This window comes from Argiope bruennichi, chromosome 8, assembly GCF_947563725.1.
Source record: "Argiope bruennichi chromosome 8, qqArgBrue1.1, whole genome shotgun sequence".
Classification (NCBI taxonomy): Eukaryota; Metazoa; Arthropoda; class Arachnida; order Araneae; family Araneidae; genus Argiope; species Argiope bruennichi.
The window spans coordinates 97,132,548-97,153,797 of NC_079158.1; the positions used below are offsets into that span (position 1 = coordinate 97,132,548).

General features: G+C 31.8%; 1 protein-coding gene across 5 annotated transcripts in view; it reads right to left on the bottom strand.

The window, feature by feature from the left end:
* Nucleotides 1-21,250, bottom strand: part of LOC129981744 (LIM domain transcription factor LMO4-like) — a 246,043-nt gene that overhangs the window by 153,801 nt on the left and 70,992 nt on the right. The window lies entirely within an intron of this gene.

The following is a 21,250-nucleotide window of genomic DNA, read 5'->3' on the forward strand; positions in this document are numbered from 1 at the left end:
GCACACAGGCCATGGAAACGAGGCTTTACAAGTAATCATCAAGATCGACTGGATGTCAGTCACAACAATAAAACAATGTTAAAACTAAAAAAAAAGATCCAATATTATCTTGGGACTATCTTGATGTGAATTTTAAAATCCATTGGTCGCAGCAAGTACGGTGCCTTTTGTATATAAATTTTACCAAGAAATTGCCGTGAAATATATTTTTTGCTCAAAAATCTATCTTAAGCATTACAAACTCAAGCGGAAAATAATTGATAAATATGGATGCAAGATTGATTCGAGAGGGAAAAAGTGGTATAGAATTTCTTTAGAAAAGAAGGGGGTTGGGATCAAGTCACATAAGTGAGAAAGGAATGATTCAACACAGAGTTGTAGAAATGAAATTATAGAAACTTATTAAGCTATCAACATTTCAAAGAAACATTCGATTAAATTTTAGTCGTTTATGAAATTCATTGGAACTTATACAGCTGGCAACAACATCAAATGGATGAACAGTTTGAACTTATATATCGAAAAACTTTACAACGATATAAACCTCAATAGGATTCTAACTCACAATTCAATGACGTAACTCTCCGGAGAATAGATCTTTTTCGGGTTCTTACAATTGCTTCATTTCTCAGTGGATTTTCGTTGACAGGCATTTCTTAACATTGTAAACTACACATTATTTTCTACTAAAAGAATTTGTTTGAAAAAAATTCACGATTATGTAATTTAATCTTATTTTTCTTTTTCTAAAAATATAGGATAGAAAGTTCATGAATTAATAGTCACGGAACTGTTATGTCAGTAATATTAATGATCAGTCTCTGAAAAAAAAATACTGAAAAAAATTGGTTTAGAATTAAATCGCTTCAATTTGAACATATTTTCAATAGTTTAATTTAAAAGCATGAATTCTGAATTTAAAAGAGCAAAATCATAAAGCAAATTAACTTTCTGAATGTAAGAATCAAATAAATTAATAGTGATGACAGGAAGAATCATTATACTGATATAAAAAAAAAATTCAATGACAAATACGTAGAGTCACACTCATTCAAATAAACATAATTCAGATGCATGACGACCTTGAATAGCATCAATATCCGTTATTATCATACTTACTAAGGAGATGCATTCAACCACAGATTGCTCAAAGTATAAAGGATTCAGATTCTTGCATCACTCTAATGTCTCACGAAAACTTATCGAAACCCCTATCAGACTTTCCTTTAATGACAGCCAACAAAACTAAATTAGACCTGAAGAGTAATCCACTAAGAGAAACAATCGTCCAACAGATCAGTGAACACAATGGAATGCTGCTAAGGTCATTACAAAGGACAAATGAGAGAGAACGCAGGTTCTAGAAGATTACAACAATGGCTAGTACAAGGTTTCTAATGTGGGTGGAAGGGATCTCGAATCAAACAGATAAGGAATTTCTGAAACATCATATAAAGCTACCTCCTACTCACGCTAAACGATGAACTTGCCGATGACACGATTCCCTATCCCGATTAATCGAGACTTGTGGTGTGTGATTTATGTCCAGACCTGGTTTCGGCGGTTTTATACGCCAAACAGAACGGCCTTAGATAAAGGAAGTTTTAAACAAAAGGTAGGTTAAGATCAAGGTTAACTGTTCAAAGTAGACACATGTTGGATTGTTTTATTATAGGAATACCTGATCATTTATAGCAGCGACATTCTCCAGCACAATATTTAGATAAAACCTTTTAATACATTCAATCCATCGAGTTCTTTGGACTACTTTTAAAAATTTACTTGTTATCTTAATTTTTCAATTTTCAAAATTAATTAATTGTCTCGACAATTTAATTATATTCCTTCAACAGTAAATTTGAAATTATTGGTCAATATGTTCAATAAAATTACAAAGAAAATATTGCGAGATCTTGAAAGTTAGAAGTATTTAAATGATTAATTAAAGGTTAACATAAGTCAAAAATCTCCAAAATTTCACAGTAATTAAAGAGTATGTTTATAATGAAATTACAGTCATATCGTGCACGAGTTAATTGTAGAAATGTTTCAACTAATGTGTTATCAAAACAGCATTTCGCCAAATATATTAGGAAATCAAGTCAGAGGGCAGAGTTTTACATACCTATCGAATGTAATTAATAATTCTATGTTAATGATATTTTTTGAGAAAATTAAAACAGAATTAATGTGCCAGTTAGAATCCCAAAAGTTACATTTTTCTCAAAGTCGTTAATTTGTTAAAATCAATTCAAATAGGATGATAGAGCTTAAAAGATCTTCAGCAAGTTTTTTCTTAAATTATAAATAATAGTTTGAATTAGAATGAGTAAAATATCAATCAGTAAGAAATATATGAAAATCCTAGTTCTTTAGAGTGCCAAGAGAAAAGCAATGTCGAGTGACAACAATTCATATGTAATTTAACGATACTACTAATGCTTGTAACAAACAGTGTCCAAATTTATTCATGAAGAAAAACAATGATCCATCCATGTTGACATAAACACCTACCACATTAAAATTGTTTTCTATTTTCGCCCTCCCCTGCAGCACCCTCTTGCTTATTGTTCTACAAGAGATCCTCGGCTGGTTTTGTACACGGATTATGGCAAGAAACCTAGAATCAAAAAATTAATAACAAGCTGCATACAATTAAAACTTCCGTTGATATGTGGCTAGCTCTGCTTTTGTGAGAACTTGATGTAAAGTTGATCCGTCTCTTTGTGGGGCACACGCGTTTTACGCACAAACATTTCTAATTGAAGAAAGGACACCTACATGCCCTACTTGCAATACTGTTTTTAGTTTAAATCGCATATTGATTGAGTGTCCAAATTTTAATAATCAGCGTATTGTTTCTTTAAATCTTCTTCACCAACAATGTCAGACTTAGTGGGAGCACATCCCTGTGAAAATATTTTTCAGCTTTTAAGAGCCATTGGCTTTTACGGATATATTTAGCTTTACAATTTCTTTTTCTCATAACATTCTTTGTCTTTTTATCGAGTGGAATTAAGTTTTTCAATGTATTTTTTTAATATCATTTGATACAATTATGTTTAACTTAATTTCTTACCCACAATTTCTAATATTTTAACCATGTCTGGAGCAGTTTAACCAAGGTTGGCTCTTGCGCCTTTAAAATTACATCCAACTAACCAATCTTCCCTTGTACCTTCACCGTCTTATATACATTATATGACAGCTGAAAAAGATTGTGCCTATTTGCAAAAAAAGCATTTAGTGGCTACTGCTGCAATAAACTATTTACGGGGGAAAGAAAGAATTTCTAGAAATACTTCTTAGAATAACGGGCACATATTTAGATCAGATGCTACAAAGTAGTAAAATTTCTCCGGATAGGTCCGACAGCATTTTTATCATGGATTTTCTACTTTGGTATATCGCTAAATATTTAAAGATCAACGATGCAATCCACATATCGTACTGTCTTCTGAATTATATCGGTGATGCCTTAATTCAAACCCAGGTCATCAGGCTACCGGTATTTAACTAATTTAAAATTGAAAATCCTTAAGTACTACAGCATCCGTGGATTAATATACCGAACAAGAGGCGCAGTTTCTGACAAAATCTTTCCCAAATCCCATTCATCCTCGTCTTTCATGCAAAAGGTCCGCATTCATTTGTTCCTATTAATTACGATTTTCTATCATTATCTTTAGAATAGAGCATCGTGAATGTACCATTTACACTGCACTCTCCCAACACATTTGCTTTTCAATGGCGCCCGCCACACATCGAGATTTAAACCCACTCTGAATACACAACACATCAACATTTATTGAATCGGACATTTTCATTCAAGCTGGTACATTTACAGGGTTTAAGTTGTAAACTGTTCGCAAGTTGTGAAGCAGGTAGATCATAAATAATTCCGAATTCTAATGAATCTTTCACACAGGCGGGCATCATGCCATTGCAGGGGATTCGGCAATAGCAAACTGGGGATAATGTGTGAGGTAGAGAGCAAATTTATAATGAATAAATTCATTCGGACTCAACAGCGCTTGGAAATATTAGGAGGAGAATTAGCCGTTTTCGTGGATTTTGATGAAAGATAATATATACCATGCCATGATGATTTCAGACCCATAAAATTTATCCACAACAAGTGTCGGTTAAATTTCTGACTATCATAGACCATTCGTATGGATTTCGCATCGTATTAGCTTCATATATATTATGGGCATTGAATATTTCGAGGATATTATTTTCGAAATATTTACCTACGATAAGTACAAAGCATTTTATGGATTAGCCATTATAAATCATGATCCTTAGCATAAAAAGCGGTAACTAACAAAATAAAAAAAAGTTTTAAAAACTAATAAGAAATGGCCTATTTTGTGGGCATTTAAGAAAACAGTTTTAAGTTAAATATGTAAAAGAAACTTAATGTTCTGCAAAAAATTAACTCTTTTCACAAGTATGTATCTCTACTCTCTGGCTATTTATTTTTGTAAGCATCTTTTGCCGCCAATTATTATACAATATCTAGAATAAATGCATCAGTAATAAAAATTCCAAAGCATCCCCCAACGGTTCATCCCCAAACAATTCAAATTCTTCCGAATTTCGATTTTCAAAGTTAAAGAACAACAAAGGAATAGAATTGATTCTGGTGCCCTACCTTTATAGACTTCAATATGTGCAGTTTTCCGAGAAATAATATATAAAACATTTCTTAACAAGCCATTCACAAAAATATGCAGAGTAATTCGCTTAAACGAATATCGCCGCACTAAATGAATAAACAGTGAATTTGCTAAAAAATTATTAAACATCATAAACAAAATATTTCAAACTTAATGATCTAGAAAGCAATTGATGTTTTGATTTAAAGACTTCATAAGCTAACAAATAAACAGCCAACAAAAATTAATCGCCCAGCAACTAGTTGCCAAATATTTTTTTAAAATTCAAATAGACATTAAATAACCAGGCTTTCAAAACCGATAATTACAACACGTAAAATAATTTCAATGATCATAGCAACATGCGAGAAGCATAATTATAAGTTTTAAGTTCGTAAAGACTTTCACGACTTTTTCAACTGTCGCAACAACAAAAACCGAAACTGATCTGTTTATCCCGGAAGAAAAGAGAACCAATAATTCAAACGCTATTCAAATAACGGTCCTGGCATATCCGTACATAAAAACCCGTTCAATCTAGGAATTCCTGCAGAGTGATTAGTCTATCTAATGGACCATGAATGAATGTATCCCCATTCCACAAAAGGACGTCTTTTCCCCCCAGAAGGTGACAAGATTCAAACCCTTTCTCGTAATTGTCCAGCCATCAGAGAGTGCACGCGGCAAAAGCCAACTTCGGGCACATTAGAGGGACTAAAAGTGCCAAAAGGAACAAACCACTTTGGAAAGGCCTCCTACCCCACTCCCTCCTCGGCCATCCTTTTAGATGTCCACTTATGCACTTTTCAGACGTTGGCCGGGAGCCATTGTTAATGGATGAATTTAATGGGCGCTTGGGTCAAAAGGGTTGGAATGAAAGGGGCTTTTAGGGTCATTTTCGTCGAGCTTGCAGCACCCGCCGGCTAGTGGACGCTGGAAAAGGATTAGGGAGGGTCTGCAGCATCCACTCAGTCGGTGGGGATGGTAAAAAACTACAACAACAACGGCGGTTTTTCTGTCGCGTGTGTTTATTGTATAACAAGCAGGTAAATGGATGTCCCCATTTATGGTGAGTGTTTAAGTGGCAATGGGCTGAAAGAAAGTTTCGCCTTTCTCTTTTCTTGCTCCCAAGTGTGCGCATGCTTTTATTAGATGCTACTTACCACAGAGATCTATTAAAAATGAATGAGAAGTTTGTTGAAATAAAAAGATTTTTTTTTTTCAGCAATGCTCTTAAGGAAATAGATGCTTTCTTTTTTTTTATCAATTAAGCACTGCCAAGTTGCACATAAGGATCGATGAATGGTTAAAAATTCAGAGCAAAATAGCAAATGAAAGCAATCGTGCTTCTCTTATGTTTTTAACTGAACTTTTGTAATTTTAAAATTATACTTAATCATACATGAAGGACTCTTTAAAATAGTTATTTCAAATGCTCATTAACAAAAAATCTTATAATTCTAAAAAACAGTTTGCAGAAATTGGAGAAATATTGAGAACTTAGAAAGAAAATCTAAAACAATAAAATTCACCTAATTCATATTCACAGAACACCAACAGCTGTTCTTTTTTTTTTTTTTTTTTTTTTTTTTTTTTTGTATTACAAAATTCAACCACTGTGTAGATCACATAGAAATTCCCTTCCTTTATTCCGATTAATACAATAAAGCAACGTGGGCGGGTTGAATTTTACGAAGAAAAATTTAAGATCACCTTGCTGGGTCCTTCGGCAAGCTTTGTTATTAATTTTGCATTGGTACGATTTTGATATTTGTAATTATAATATTAAACCTACTTAATTATAACATTTCATATCATTATAAAAAACATCTATTCTGGAATTAATAAAATAATTAGAGGAAATAATAATATATATTACCACATAGAATACGATCGATGTTTATGAATTTAATTTTGAAATTTTAATTTTTCACTTCTTTTTAATTATATAAACTCGAAAACAATAAAATGGGGTCATTAGAATAATTTCAATCCCACTTTATTCTGATACATTGTCAGCAAGTAACAATGTATATGAACCCTTACTATCCTCCTGTATTTAATATTATTCCGAAAACAAAAATGCACTGCAGTTAAACAAATTTTAAAGGATTTAAATGGTGCAATCTACCTTTAACTGGGATATATCAGCAAGATAATGGCAATATACAACTGAGATAGTAACAACGAATCTTTTTGAAAAGGCGATTTTAATAAAATTCTGAGACTATATTTGAAAAAAATATAACAAAAGGAAACAAAATGAGGAAATACTTAATAAAACATTGAAAAAATTTAATAATATGAAGCGCATTTTATGCCGCTGATCTTTTCAGAAAGTAAAAATTTTAAGGGATATAATACACAACTTCAACCCAAACGTGGCATAAACCTTAAAAAGGCCGGATAAAATAAAATAAGCTATTCAAAATCAAAGAGAAAACATACACACATAAGCGATGACGAATAAAGTTATGCACAAGAGAGACCCAACAAAAGGTTGATGAGCAATTTAAAAGACAATGCCAGCTGACAAAGACAACAGATTCTCTAGAAAAAAAGAAAACAGATTCCAGAATCGCGCCGGATTCTTGCAGAAGTAAGATAACTAGACGGAGGTAAGGTATACAAATCTACATCTAGTCGATTCGAACCTCCCTCAAACCGGGTAGTCACCGAAATCGATATTGAACCAGTCCCTGACTCAGAGAGTGGTCATGCTCCACATGTTTTAACAAGAGGTTCCGTAGCACAGCGCCTCAGGGCATAAGCAGACCTATAATAAACATAATGATCGTTCGCAGACGGCCTCGACCCAGCTTCGCGAATTTCTCGGAAGTGCATACCTTACCCTCCAGAAATAATTTATGCCCCTCCCTTTAAAGTTGGAAACAAAAGGGCAGGAGAATTGGCTGCCTTTTTCCTTTCCCACAGGATTTTACCTCATTTTTTGTAGTAGATCAGTTTGGTGATTCAGATGGTCAAAATCGACGGGCAAATTGGACGAGGAGGTCCGAATAAGTATGTCTCAGAACAAATAAATGATAAAAGATAAGCATTGAATTAATTTATATAATCTGAATTAACAAATATTTCATTCGTCTAAATTAAAGTTTTGTTAACTTTTTCACTACCGACTGTTAGACAAATCATGATCAAAGAGAATTAAAAATGAATAAGTAATGAAAACCTTAACAGCTGGTATTTTTGAAATATTTTAATGAAATATATTAAATCGTGATTTTCTTGACCAATTTTTATAATAAATGCAAAATATGAAAAAAAGAAAAATTAACAATGGTAACTAACTCACCTTTTAAGGTCGCGACTAATTTAAACCCCAAATCTCTACATAAGTAAATTATGAAACATATAATTCCTTAAGACAAATTTAGAGGTTCTAAATAATTTATATTGTAACTAATATTTTGCTAATTATATTTTCAAATAAAAAAATTTTCAAAGAAATTTACAATCCTTGATTTAAATAAGAAAACATATAAATTTTTTAAATCATTAATTTAAAAAATGAGAAGGACTATTAAAGCTTATCTGTAGTTTTATAAACGGCCCTAATTTATTTAAGTTTTTGCCTAATTATCTCATTAATAAGTTAACTCACATTGAACCAAAAAATAAAATGATTATAATAATTTTTGCCAGCATTTCAAAAACAATTCTTCTGATTATTGAAAGTAAAAAGCATTCATTGACATCAGAATCCAAATTTCAAAATTTAATTCTAAGTTTATCCAAAATTTAGATATAATGAAAGTTTCTTACATTTCAAAACTAATTCACTAAAATAAAATTCCACATAAATATAATATCTATCCTTAAGGATTAATATTTTCATTTTTTGCATTTAATAATGAGACACTTTTTTTTCCAACTATGGCAAAGATTAGATTTCCTTGCTCAATGTGTCTAGATTCTTGGGAAGACTTGACAATTGAAGAGAATGCTAATGCAAGTATTGCCTCATATATGGTAAATTTTAATACCTTCAAACTGCAGTGAATACAAATATAAATCCATATGCATGACATAAGTCAATACATATATAAAATATGCAATGTGAGTAAGGCTCTATAAATCAAGTAATCAAAACCTGTGTATTATGGCGAGAGAACAGACTCAGACTGCCAAGAAAGTGGATGTCTCTTGACGTTGAAAATTCCAGTCATTAAATCTTCTATTAAGGATATTTTGTCAAAGTTCTTGTCTTTAGTTCCCTCCTAATGTAAAAAGTTAACGTAGATTTAATATATTTAATGCATTCTTTTCACAATTTAATATGTTAATATGTAATGTTTCTTTTCTAGATCAATATCGTTTGCTCTAGACGGTCCTTGTTTGCAAATGTCCGATATCATCAAGTGTCGTTTGTTTCTTCGTTCTAAGTGGGGTTGCTCTTCGGCGATCCCAGCAAGTTCGCCGCATGGCTTCCGGATAGGTTGGGGTATTGCTTGATTATATGCAATGTGAGTTTAGTAAATAACTATTAATCATTTTAATAACAAGCGTCAATATATTTACAGCTAGTTGTCATATATTGTAATCATGCTTATGCCCATATTTCAAAAAAAACGATAAAATATACAAAACCTTCAAATAAATATCCAGACAAATAGTTTACAGATGCTTATTAAAATATGGAATAGTTCTCAATGCATAATTACGAACAAAGAAAACAAAACCATAACCGAAATTTTATGAATAGAAGGAGCTAAAGAGTTTCACCGAAAAGCGGGCACATTTGCAAATTAGTTTGAAATGCATGACGATGTTTATCATCTGGTTCAAAATAGTATCTACATCCGCTTACGGACCCGCAACAAGACACCAACTTCCAATTATCGAATGACAGAAAGAAGTCCCAAATTGAAATCAACCCAGCAATTCTCAAAGATTAGGAAAGAAACCTTTTGGTGAAACCAACATCGCCTTCTATAAAAGGGACGCTTTTTCAGAACTGCACAAACGGATCCAATTCTCACGAATGCGATGGAACAAAAGGTGGACGGAAGGAGAAGGGGCGTGGGGGGTCCTAACGATTTCGCAACAACCCCTTCCCTCCACCTTCGATACACAAACTCATCCATACAGCCTCGTTTCAAAGAGATTTGGTCGCAGCTCTTAAGCCTTCCAACAACCCGTTCCCTTTGTTAAATTCCAATATACCAGAGGCATTCTAGGGTCATTTCATTAATGAGTGAATGGTATAGGGGGGATTTCTGACGACTGGATTTATAAAGACTCTCCGATGGAAACGAGAACGGATTTAATCAGTCGTCGCGTTTATAATGACGTCATAACGACGCAACTGCCGAACACAACCCCCTCTTCTTCCTTTTATATCTATTTTACCCGAATTACGAGAACGGTACTGGCATAATTGCTAAGTGTTTACTTAGCAAGGGTTTCGACACTGATACAGTCTCCGGAGGCTTGGCGAGTAATTTAGAGAGCGTTCGTTTCTGTCAGGTAATTATTGGAGGCGATAGGGTTAGGGAGGCCGAAAGCTCTGCAGCAAGTTGTAGAGGGGCCTTATTGTATTACCACTATGTGTCGCTCCGATTGGCCAAGGAGGAGGAAACAAATACAAGAAAAAGTAATCACGCCCCAAATCGGAAACCCTTCTCTCATGGTAAATATTAATTTCGCAAAGCGAGTATGAATATGCAAGGTGTTCCATTTGCATGACGTGAATAGGTGAAAAGCATTCGCAATGTAGTCGAAGAATTTTGGTACGGATACGTCTTTTTTAAAAAGTATGTTTCTGCAATATTTTTATACAGTGGATGTACTTTTAACAAAGTAATATTATCCAATGTTCTTTAAAAAAATAGCCAAATTTGTTTTATTTTAAATATAAATCGAATTAAGTTGCAACTTTATAATTATTTCGATATCAAAGAAATCTTAAACGCAAAAAATAAATTATGAAATTATTGATGCTCATTGCACTGTTAATTTTATATAAGACAAGACAGTGATATTAGCGCGAGTTCGCAAATTGTACAGATTAAGTCTATGGCAAAGGATATCGACGTGCTCTGATTGGTTTTAAGCCCTGGCATCTTTTTGGCAATGTTTTTCACTCATAATAGTGTAGTTTTCGCTTATTTGGCTCAAACCTTGTACCTTTCATTAGTTTTATGGAAGATACGAGTGAATATCAACACGATATAATTTTTATTAATATAATTGTTTTCTCTAAATGTTACTAGTAATACTACTAATACTAATTAATAATCATAATAAATATTACTAATAATACTAGTAATACAAATAACTAATGTTGTTTATGCACAAAAGTATAAAAACTATATGAAAGTAATTACTCAACATATGATGCAGCAATTAAATAATTCTTATTTTACTACGATTTTCGTGCCTTTATTAGATAATTTATGCAGTCATTGAAACCTGTTGCTGAACGTTTGTTACTTTCCCATCAACTACATATGAGGAGATGATTATTTAATGCCCAAAACGTATAAATATGCAAGCTTTAACGAAATATGTGATTTCGTAGGTAATTTTTTTAGTTATATCAAAACAATATTAAGAAAACACACACAAAAAAAATATTTTAATAAATTGTAATTTTTATATTTCCTGAATTTAGTTTTCAGGATTTGATCTTTTCTGCTGTATATGTGTTCCAGATTAATATTACATGTAAACCGTAAAAAATAGGGGGGGGGGGGATAAATTCACATATTTTATTTATTTTTATAAAAATATATTTCGGTATGACATCTTTTTGGAAAAACATTGCCAAAAAAGATGCCAAGGCTTAAACCAATCAGAGCACGTCGGTATCCTTTGCCATAGACTTAGTCTGTACAATTTGCGAACTCGCGATATTAGCAAGAAACATAAGAATTTTACAATTAATGCCAACCGTAAATATTGAATCATAGGACATTTTATTTTACTTTCATTTATTAAAAAACATCAAAAATAATTTCAATATTAAAAGATGAACGTCATTTCATCTGAAATTCTTACTTCGGAGGATTTCTGATTTAGTTTTAATCAAATAAAAAGTTAGAAAGCGAATTTCACAAAATTATAAAATAAAACCTTGAAAAAAGTTTACTTAAAGCTGACGGGGGGGGGGAATTAATATCCGGTAAAGTTATAGCTACGTGCAACGTCCAAACAACTATAAAAATTGCAACGAAAAACATATGCTTAAAATATATATCTGTATTAAAACAGCAACTTTTTTACTATAAAAAATAAAAACTAGTTTAGAAGTTTTAAAAAAAAATCACGATGATAAATTTTGAGCAACAAAAGATTTAATTTTACTGATCATACTACTTCAAAAACATACTAGAAATAATATGTAGGCATATAGAATATTAAATCTTCAGCGTTAAATTGGAAATTTAATTTACATAAATAAGTATTTACAGCAATAAAAATTAATTTGTTTACTTGATTTAATCATATACGATACGATATGAATGATATATACGATAAGAATTGACTAATATCAGTATTTAACAGGTTAAATACCTTTAAAAACGTTTATATAGTGACAAATCATTAACCTGGCTAAAATTTAGAATATCAGTATGCCCTCAGTTCCAATTCTTCATTAAAATTTAACTTATAATGGTTTCCCTTAATCAAATGGCTAGAAAATTAACATCTAACCTCATTAAAAACGTGAAGTCTGTAACTGCACCACCCAGTCATCACAATACTATTTTATAAGATCTCTCTACAATTAACTATGTCATAAAAAGTTAATGTAATTTGGACTGGTTAAAGATTCCAATAAACAATACAGGTGTGGCAACCTTTACATAATTAAAATCCGCAGAAAATATCTCTCGTAGAAATAACTAAATAGAAAAGAAATCGAATTAACTTTTAAAATCAATCAATCCGCGTGCAATAAAGATCATAAGCACGGGTCGCAGCAAACTCAAATTCCCATTTCGGCGTCCGCAATCGAATACCTTCTTGCGCAAGAACCTCTATTAAAGTTAATTGCGCCCAATCCTGCCACAGCAACTGTGGGATCATTTTTATAATTGATTTTTTCGTTTGCTTAATTCCTGTCGACGCAGCGAATCAATCAAATGTTGAGGCATTACACATAGCAATTAATGACGGGAAACGATTTTTGCGCGAAAGAGGAGTGGGGCGAGAGGACATTGCCAAGCACAGATTGCCAGCGCGAGACGTTCATTAAAAAAGCCAACCAGAAAAAAAAACCGTATTTCCTGTTGTATAAGACAAGTGACAAGTTCCTATTAAAAATATATTCAATTAACCTTCGCCTTATCGACGATTCGTTTATACTTCTCTATTTATATTTGTCCGGAGAGACAGTGAAGGCATTCATAATCGTTGTTTTCCTTTTATGGTAGGAAAACTAATTTCTCTCCAACTTACAATAAGACGTGCACTAATGCTGCTTGTTATGAAATGGGTTCTTTTTTTATAATTGACAATTTGAAGTTAAGGGGTATTTTGAATGGATTTAGAAGGAAATTACTTTTGAAAAATACGGGTAGATAATTACCACGCTAATGAATATTTTCGTAACAAGTAATAATTAGTGTTCATAGTGGAGACCTTGGAATCTCCACTAGGCATTCTTGGATTTCTTAGGGGGATTTCTGATAATCTGGGAAGTTTTGAGCTTTGAGAAAGCAGGGTATTAAAGCGTTTGGAAACAATCGGTACTTAATGACGATTCATTAGCTGAAAGGCCGTAACAGCTGTAACCGGCAACAAGAAGCAATTGTTTTCAAATAAAGAATGGTCGTTATGTGTTCGAAGAGAATGAAATGCCTTATTATTTCAATTTTGAATGCAAATGTAAAAGGATTTGAAAATCATTACAAAACAAAACTCTTATAATCATTTCTTTCTTTTTTGTTAAGATAACTCCATGGCCAAAAATCTGAATTAAGTTTATAGAAATCTCTATATAAATTAATGAGGTGGTAACAATATAGTTTTCGAATCATCGGAAGATTTGAAAATTTAGTATATAGCTTTAAATTAATTGAAATAATTAATCTTAATTTTTAAAGCTTGTCAAGAATCTCTGAAATATTTTCAAAATAATTCTCGGTCTTTACTTGGAAAAAAAATTGATTTTCCAAAGGATAACATGCTTATTTTTTTTTTATAAAGACGGTGGGAGTGGTGGATCATTAAATTTTAATTTAAAAAATTGCATTAAAATGAGTACAAAGGACGAAAAAAAAATGATAGAAAATAAAAATATTCTTATTAACAGATTTCATAAATATGCCAATAAACAGTAAATCTCTCTCACTCTCTAAGTGTATACTTTTTCGACATTTACTATTATATTTATATCTTATTTTCAATGAATAAATAAAATAAGTACTTCTTGATCAACATTATGAAGGAAAAAAAAACTATTTGAAATCCATAAACTGAATACCCTTTTAAATTTATAATAAATTGTACCTGTAATGTACAAAAGAAAGAATACGTATTTCTTTGAGGCAATGCATTTCTCTATTATGAATTCTGCCGATATTTCCAGTAATAGAAGTATCAGACACACACAGCAGTGCGTGCGTGTGTGTGGCGAAATAAGTGGAATAAAATAGAACTTTAATTCGAAAGATTTTGTAAAGTATTTTTTAAATACATCAATCATTTCCCAAACCTTTTAGAGCTTCATATTTCTTTGCATAACATATATTATTTTTAGGATTTCAGTATCAAATAATTAGGTAAAAATAGAAGACGGTGAATCCAACTAGGAAACATCGGATGCATTAGCATAAAATCTGTGCTTTGACATCACCAATCAATTGAAATTCTTACACAATTTCAAAAATTATCAAAACTTATCAGAAGACATTTAATTGGAATTAAGGCAGAAAACGCTTGCCAAATCAGACGAAGAAAGTGAGAGACTTGCAACCAAAGGAGAAGGGAAAACGAGAGATGTTAAAACAGACCTCATCTCAACAAAATGCCACAAAGAGAAAAACTATAAAAACTTATTTAATCAAGAATGCTTGAAGAAGATTTATTACCAATGAAGAAGCATTGGCATATCAATTAAACCATAAATCTCATTCAATATTATTGAATATCTAGCAACATGAATTTTATGCTACAAAATTCGATCACCCTCGCGATTCAAACAGAACTTTAACTCGAACGATATCGTAAATTGTAAAAGTACATCAAACACTCGCCAAATTTTTTGAGAATTTTAAATTCTTTTCATAACATACATTAACTTTCAGATGGCTGATGATTATTAAGCTTTCAGAAAAAACTGAAAGCGATTTTAATAAGCGGAGGACAATAGTAGTAAAAGCATATGTGTTAAGATAAAGTCTATGTCATTTCACACAAATTAAACTTTTATACAATTTCAAACGATCATCGGACCTTCTAGATGACATTCAATTGAAGTTAAGGCATAAATAAATTTACCAAAACAGACGAAGGGAGTACAAGATTTGCAAACGAAAGAACATAGGAAGCTTCAAATGTCAAAACATAATCAAACAACTGAGTTTTTTGCATCATTTCAAATGGTTATAAAATCTTCCAGATGGCAACTAATTGAAAAGGCAGAAACACTTTGTAAATCAGAGGAAGAAAGTGCAAGAATTGCAATCAAGAGAACACAGGAAGCATCAGATGTCAAAACGTATACCTCCATCTCAACAAAACACTCAACAAATCCACTGCTACCACAAAGAGGCGGAAAAACTATAAACACTCAAAATGGCGCACAGTGTCACGAAAGAACATAATCCCGATTCCATAACGGAGGAATGGTAGAAAAAAAATCCAAAAGGAAGAGGCAAGGACGAAATCAACCACTTCATCAGCGTCGGGGACTCATTAGCATGGATGCGCTACGGCGGATTGACACAATAACGCGGCGTTCAGGTGAGTCATGGGCCCTAATGGGGAAGGAGCGCGCCAATTAATTGTTAATGAGCTTTTTGTTAATTACAGAGAGCCGGTTCGTTAGTTCGGTTTTGATGCAGAACGTTTAAACAAATGAACCACATCCAATTATTCTTAAAAAGACCGACTCTTTTTATTATTATTTTTTTTTTCTTTCTCCTTTCAATTTCTGGAACTGTGCCATAGCCATTATTAGCGGAATTTACTCTCCCCCCCCGCATATTCTTAAAAAGAACTTGCCAAGATGTAACGAAGTTTGAATTTTTTTTAATAATCTTTTCCTACTTTATATCTACGTGACGTTTAAATATTGGTATTAGCCGCGCAACGTTTAATTAAGGAGCAAGTGGGGGTCGTAAATTAACGTGGCAGGTGGGGGGTAGACCGGGAGAGGGTGGACGTCGCAATAATCGTCTGTGCCTTCCATTGGCAATAATTAGCCTGAGTGACGCACTCTTATTTATATAAATGTATGAATGTCGACATGTTTTAACGAAGGGAAAAACGATCCTGCCTCGTTAAAACACATGAAAAAACACTTTGGCCATTTCGCAAGGGAGAAATGGATGATGAAATTGATTCATTATAAAATTAGTAATTGCAAGTTCACCAGATTTAATGAGTAGTCAGTCACCCTCAAAGCGCATTTTTAACGGTCTTTATTTAAAAAAGAATTATTATAATGAATCTGTGTTGGGAAAAAACGAATCGTACACAAGCACAGTTTGAAGAATGTGGCATAAGCAGAAAAACAAAATCATAGGACAGAAAGTCCAATGGGATTGTGCACATACATTTAGGAACAATGCACGATTTCTGTATTTAGGTGAGTGCCAATACCAAGCATCTTTCCTTAACATGCGTCCACTAATGCCAGTTGACTACTATAAACTTTTTCTCTAAAATAAAGGGCCCTCCAGCCTGCATAAAAATGTGAACCATGAACAAGACCAAAAACACCACAAATACTCACAATTAGCCACTCATAACCGTTTTGTGGCTAATGGTTTATTCGCAGAACAGTGAAGAAAACTAAACATCCATTTTGGAAGTTTTTTTGTCAAGCGATTGAAATCAAAAATGGCATAGAACTACAATTTCAGAAATAAAATTACATACCAAATTTCATATCTCTAAGTCACTGTGTTTTTGAGTTACGCCGTTTACATGCATGGAAATGTGGAAACTGACAGACGGTCAACCTTTTGTCGGATTTTGTTGAATATTTGGTATAAACTATAATCCAGATGTTAAAATTTGTTGTGCTAAATTTGGTCTATCTACTTCCATCCGTTTCGTAGCAATCGCGTCCGTTCTCAGATAGAGAGACATTTTATTCAAAATTTGATAGAAATGTATATTTTTTGGTGTAAAAAGCCATACAACAAATTTCATCCGTCTTATTCAAAGCGCCTTCGAGTTATTTTGATCACAAACAGCTATTTGCTTTTTGGGCCCAGAGAGGTTTGAAACGTAAAGATTCGCCAAAACATCGAGCTCGAAATTTTGACGATTACAATACTTTTGCTTCGTGTACGAGAAAATAAAAAGGAATCTCGTATAATAATATTGTACATTTTTTTTAAGTCGATTTAAACAGCATTTTGACTGCAAAAGCTACCGAATCGGTAAAAAGTAAAAGGATCTCATTAATTATGGCAGTGAAGTTACAACTTCAAACAAAAGATTTCAATAGAGAATGTCTCAAATTAGGGTAGTTTGAGGGCGTCAGACAATTCTGCAGTCACATGCGTGTTATCTTTCAATGTGGACGGAGAATATTTGACAGCTGATGATTGGGTTAGAGCGACTCTTGATTTGGTTGAAGAAGTTCCTAGACAGCTTCTGGGTGTAATCTTCAATTTTATCGACCTTTAGATCGTTATGTATGACATTATTTTTCGAGTGACATTATTTTTCCATTGTGCATTCGTCATGAAACGGAGAATTTTATTTTATTGACTTTGAACAGTCTTTCTTTACATTTTTCCTACCAGATGTGGCATGAATACGTTAAAATAAAAAAAAGTATTTGTTTGCATATTTAACAAAGATTTTATTTTTAAGTAAAAACGGAGAGGATAAGACAATGAAGAGAAAATTTGGATGGGCGCACCTCTTGGCGACTTATTTGAAATCTCGCCAAGTTGACTACTAATTGAATATTTGTTATTATTATTATTATTATTAAATTAAAAAACGATATTTGAAAGCCAGAAATATAATATTTTTTTTAAAAAAATTAACACTTACCATAAATGTGTTTAATAAATAAATAAATAGATTTAATAAAAAATAATAAAATAATTAAAAAATAAATAAATAAAATAAAAATAAAAATAAATAAATGTGTTTAATAAATAAATAGGTTTTCACATTGGCGACGTTATCGCCACTCGTTTGGCGAGAATTCAAAAAGACGCCAAGAGGTAGGCTGTGCTAGGATCCACCAAAAATTTAAATAAATATGGTTCTAAATTATATCAGTATTGTAAATAGCATTTTAAAGAAAGTAATCTATCAAGTAGAAGCTCCAGACGTTTTACAGAAATAACTCATGTTCCTTTCATATTCTACATTAGTAAGAAAAAGTTACTAAATGCAATTTTAACTTAATATATTTCACTAAAATTTTCAAAAAAAAAAAAGTATTTTTAAGTAAATATCTTTATGGTTATCAAATTAGCTTTGAAGTGACTATTTTTTTATACACACGTTGGAAGGAAGGGAAAACTTTTAAGGGATGGGCGCGATTTTGATCCAATAGGAATAATGAAAGGAAAATATACAACCTTGTATCCTGCAATACAGATTCTCATATTGAGAGTTAGTGTCGCTTTTCTTAAATTTTTTCAATGAAACATTAAATAAAACTTTTTTTTATCTATAATTTAGATGATGCAATGCTACAAAAATTGTTCAATCTATTGCCTTGCTTTTCCAGAATTTTGGCCTTACGTCCAGAGAAATTTTTCGTATTACAGAAGAAGTTCTGAAATATTGATGCTTTTCCAATATTTGTAGTTATCTGTGTTTAATAAGTTTTGCATGGACTAAAAATTGCATGCAGATATCTTTTGGAAAACACAGAATCAGAGTTCAGAAAAAAATTTTGGAACTTGAAGCAAAGAATTCAAAATCTGTAAGATAAATACAAAATACATCATTCTTTTCAGTTAAAATTACATACATTATTTACTTAAAAACCAAATTTTGCATCGAACAAATACAGTTAGCTATGATAACATAAGTAATTTTTATACCTCTTCATTTATTTCAAAGTTCTAGAGTGCTATTATAATACCAGGAAGGGATAACACTAGATCCATTCTTTCTAAAACTGCAAAATCTTAATAGTAATGACACTCTTTTTCTCCCATATGTTGGTTATCGATTCTTATTATTGTGAATGAACTAAGTAATAACTTTTCACTTCTCAACAATACGCGTCTGAAATAAGACAATCAAACGATGTGTTGAAAACAGAGGACTATATTTACTGAAACACTCAGTCATTAAGAAAAATGAAATTATTATTGCGCCAAGTTATCTGTATTAGAGTCATAATATTTACAGAAGATAGAAAACGAAGATTCTTGGACTTTCTGTTGTTTTGAAGTAAATCTGAATTTAAATCCGTCTACGCACGTTATACTATACGTTTTCTTTCTTTATTTATTAAACGATATATTTGTCTAAGAGTTATTTGCACATAATAATCGTATTTTCGAAAATTTTAGAATTGTATTCTATCTGCAATACTGCTTTTATACTTCTAAATATGATTTTCGGCAACCATCTATACTGTGCGACACCCCGACCTAGCCAGAGGCCATGCGGGAAACTTGATGGGACCGCCGAAGAGCAACCCCACCTAGCACGAAGGAACAAACGACACATGATGACATAGGATCCTTGCAAACAATAAAGAACCTTCTAGAGAAAATGCATATTGGTACAGAAAAAGAATAGAAGGGGGGGAAAAAAACGTTACATTTCACATTACATACTAAGTTCCGAAACATTACAAATGTATATAATACATTAAATGAGTGTTAACATTTTACATTAGGAGAGAGCTAAAGACAAAAGCTTTAACAAAATGTCCCTAATAGAATATTTAATGACCGGAATTTTTATGAGTTCTTCGACATCAAGAGACATCCAATTTCTTTGCCATCTGAGTCTACGTTCTCGCCATAGCGCACAAGTTTTGATCACGTGATTTATAGATCCTTCTTCGGTGCCACACTGACAACTCGAACTTTAGTCAAAGAAACGACTTTGATGCACAGAAAATACACCCCCGGCAATCATCTATAACAATATTAATGTGAGATGGGAAATACACTTTAAAATATATGAGCAAAAGTATCTTCTTTGAAACGAAAGCTTAACGAAAAAATGCAACAAATAATTTAATTATGAATTATACAATCAGCATAACAAAAACAACCCATTATTAAAAATCTATTACTAAACATCTATTATTATAAAAAATGAATAAACAGGAATTAATCATGGTACTCGTTAATAATAAAGAGGATATCTCCATCCAGAAAATCCCAATCGAGAATAAAAGATGAGCAGAGAAGAGATTTGTAAGTCGAAATGATTGATGCAAGCTATTTTTTCACCCCGCCCGCATTAACCAATACTCCACAATAAACGAAGTCTCTTTTAGCTGTTACAGAATATCAAGAAATTATAATACTTTTTAAGTGTATTGAAAAGGCTATTGCCAATAGCAGATGTAATCCTATTAGAATGATTTTTTTTAACTACGAATAATTTAGATGAAAAATGAAAATAAAAAAAAACCAATTAAAACATCTACATTTAAAGAAATACATAATTCATTCGAGCTACTAAGGGCCATAAAAACATTAAAAGCATACTTAAATCGCTATTGCCCCCCCCCCTCCCAACCCGGCAGCTTAAAAAACAGTGATACATTAAAAAATATTAAGAATTTCAATTAAATTTAGATCACATTTTATGAATCAGAACATGTGAAAAAATTTATTACCATTAAACTAATACAGGCGTATTGTTTCTAAATTCGGCAATTGAAAATACAGGCGTATTAGTTCTAAATTCGATAATTCAATGCAATATTCAATTCAATAATGTATAGTAACATTATTTCTAACGTTAGTGTAACATAAAAAACAACAGTAATAAAATAATTTTGTTAAAAATTTTACATACGAATTAATTGATAAATTCTCATTTATCTCATTCACTTCCTAACTAAAAAAAAGCTATTTTGCCAATTTCATTGCCTATTAATACTAATCATTTAATTTTTTAGTAGACATACACATTGAATTTTTTCAATTAACCTTCAAATTCAACTTTTTAAGAAGAAAAAAATAAATGAATAAGAAAAAAATAAGAGCTTTCTTATAAAATCAAATTTGATTTAAAAAGAAAAAAAAATCTTATTCCAAGTCAAATTAATTGAATCTTCGAATTGCATTTAATTTGGAAGTCTGACACTATTTCAAACATTAAATAAATCAGTAAAAAATAATTATTATGAAGAACTTAAAAGGAAGAAAACCCACTCACGCATCGTATTTGATAATTCAAGGTTATATTTAACCATTAATACTAATAGTATAAAAAAATAA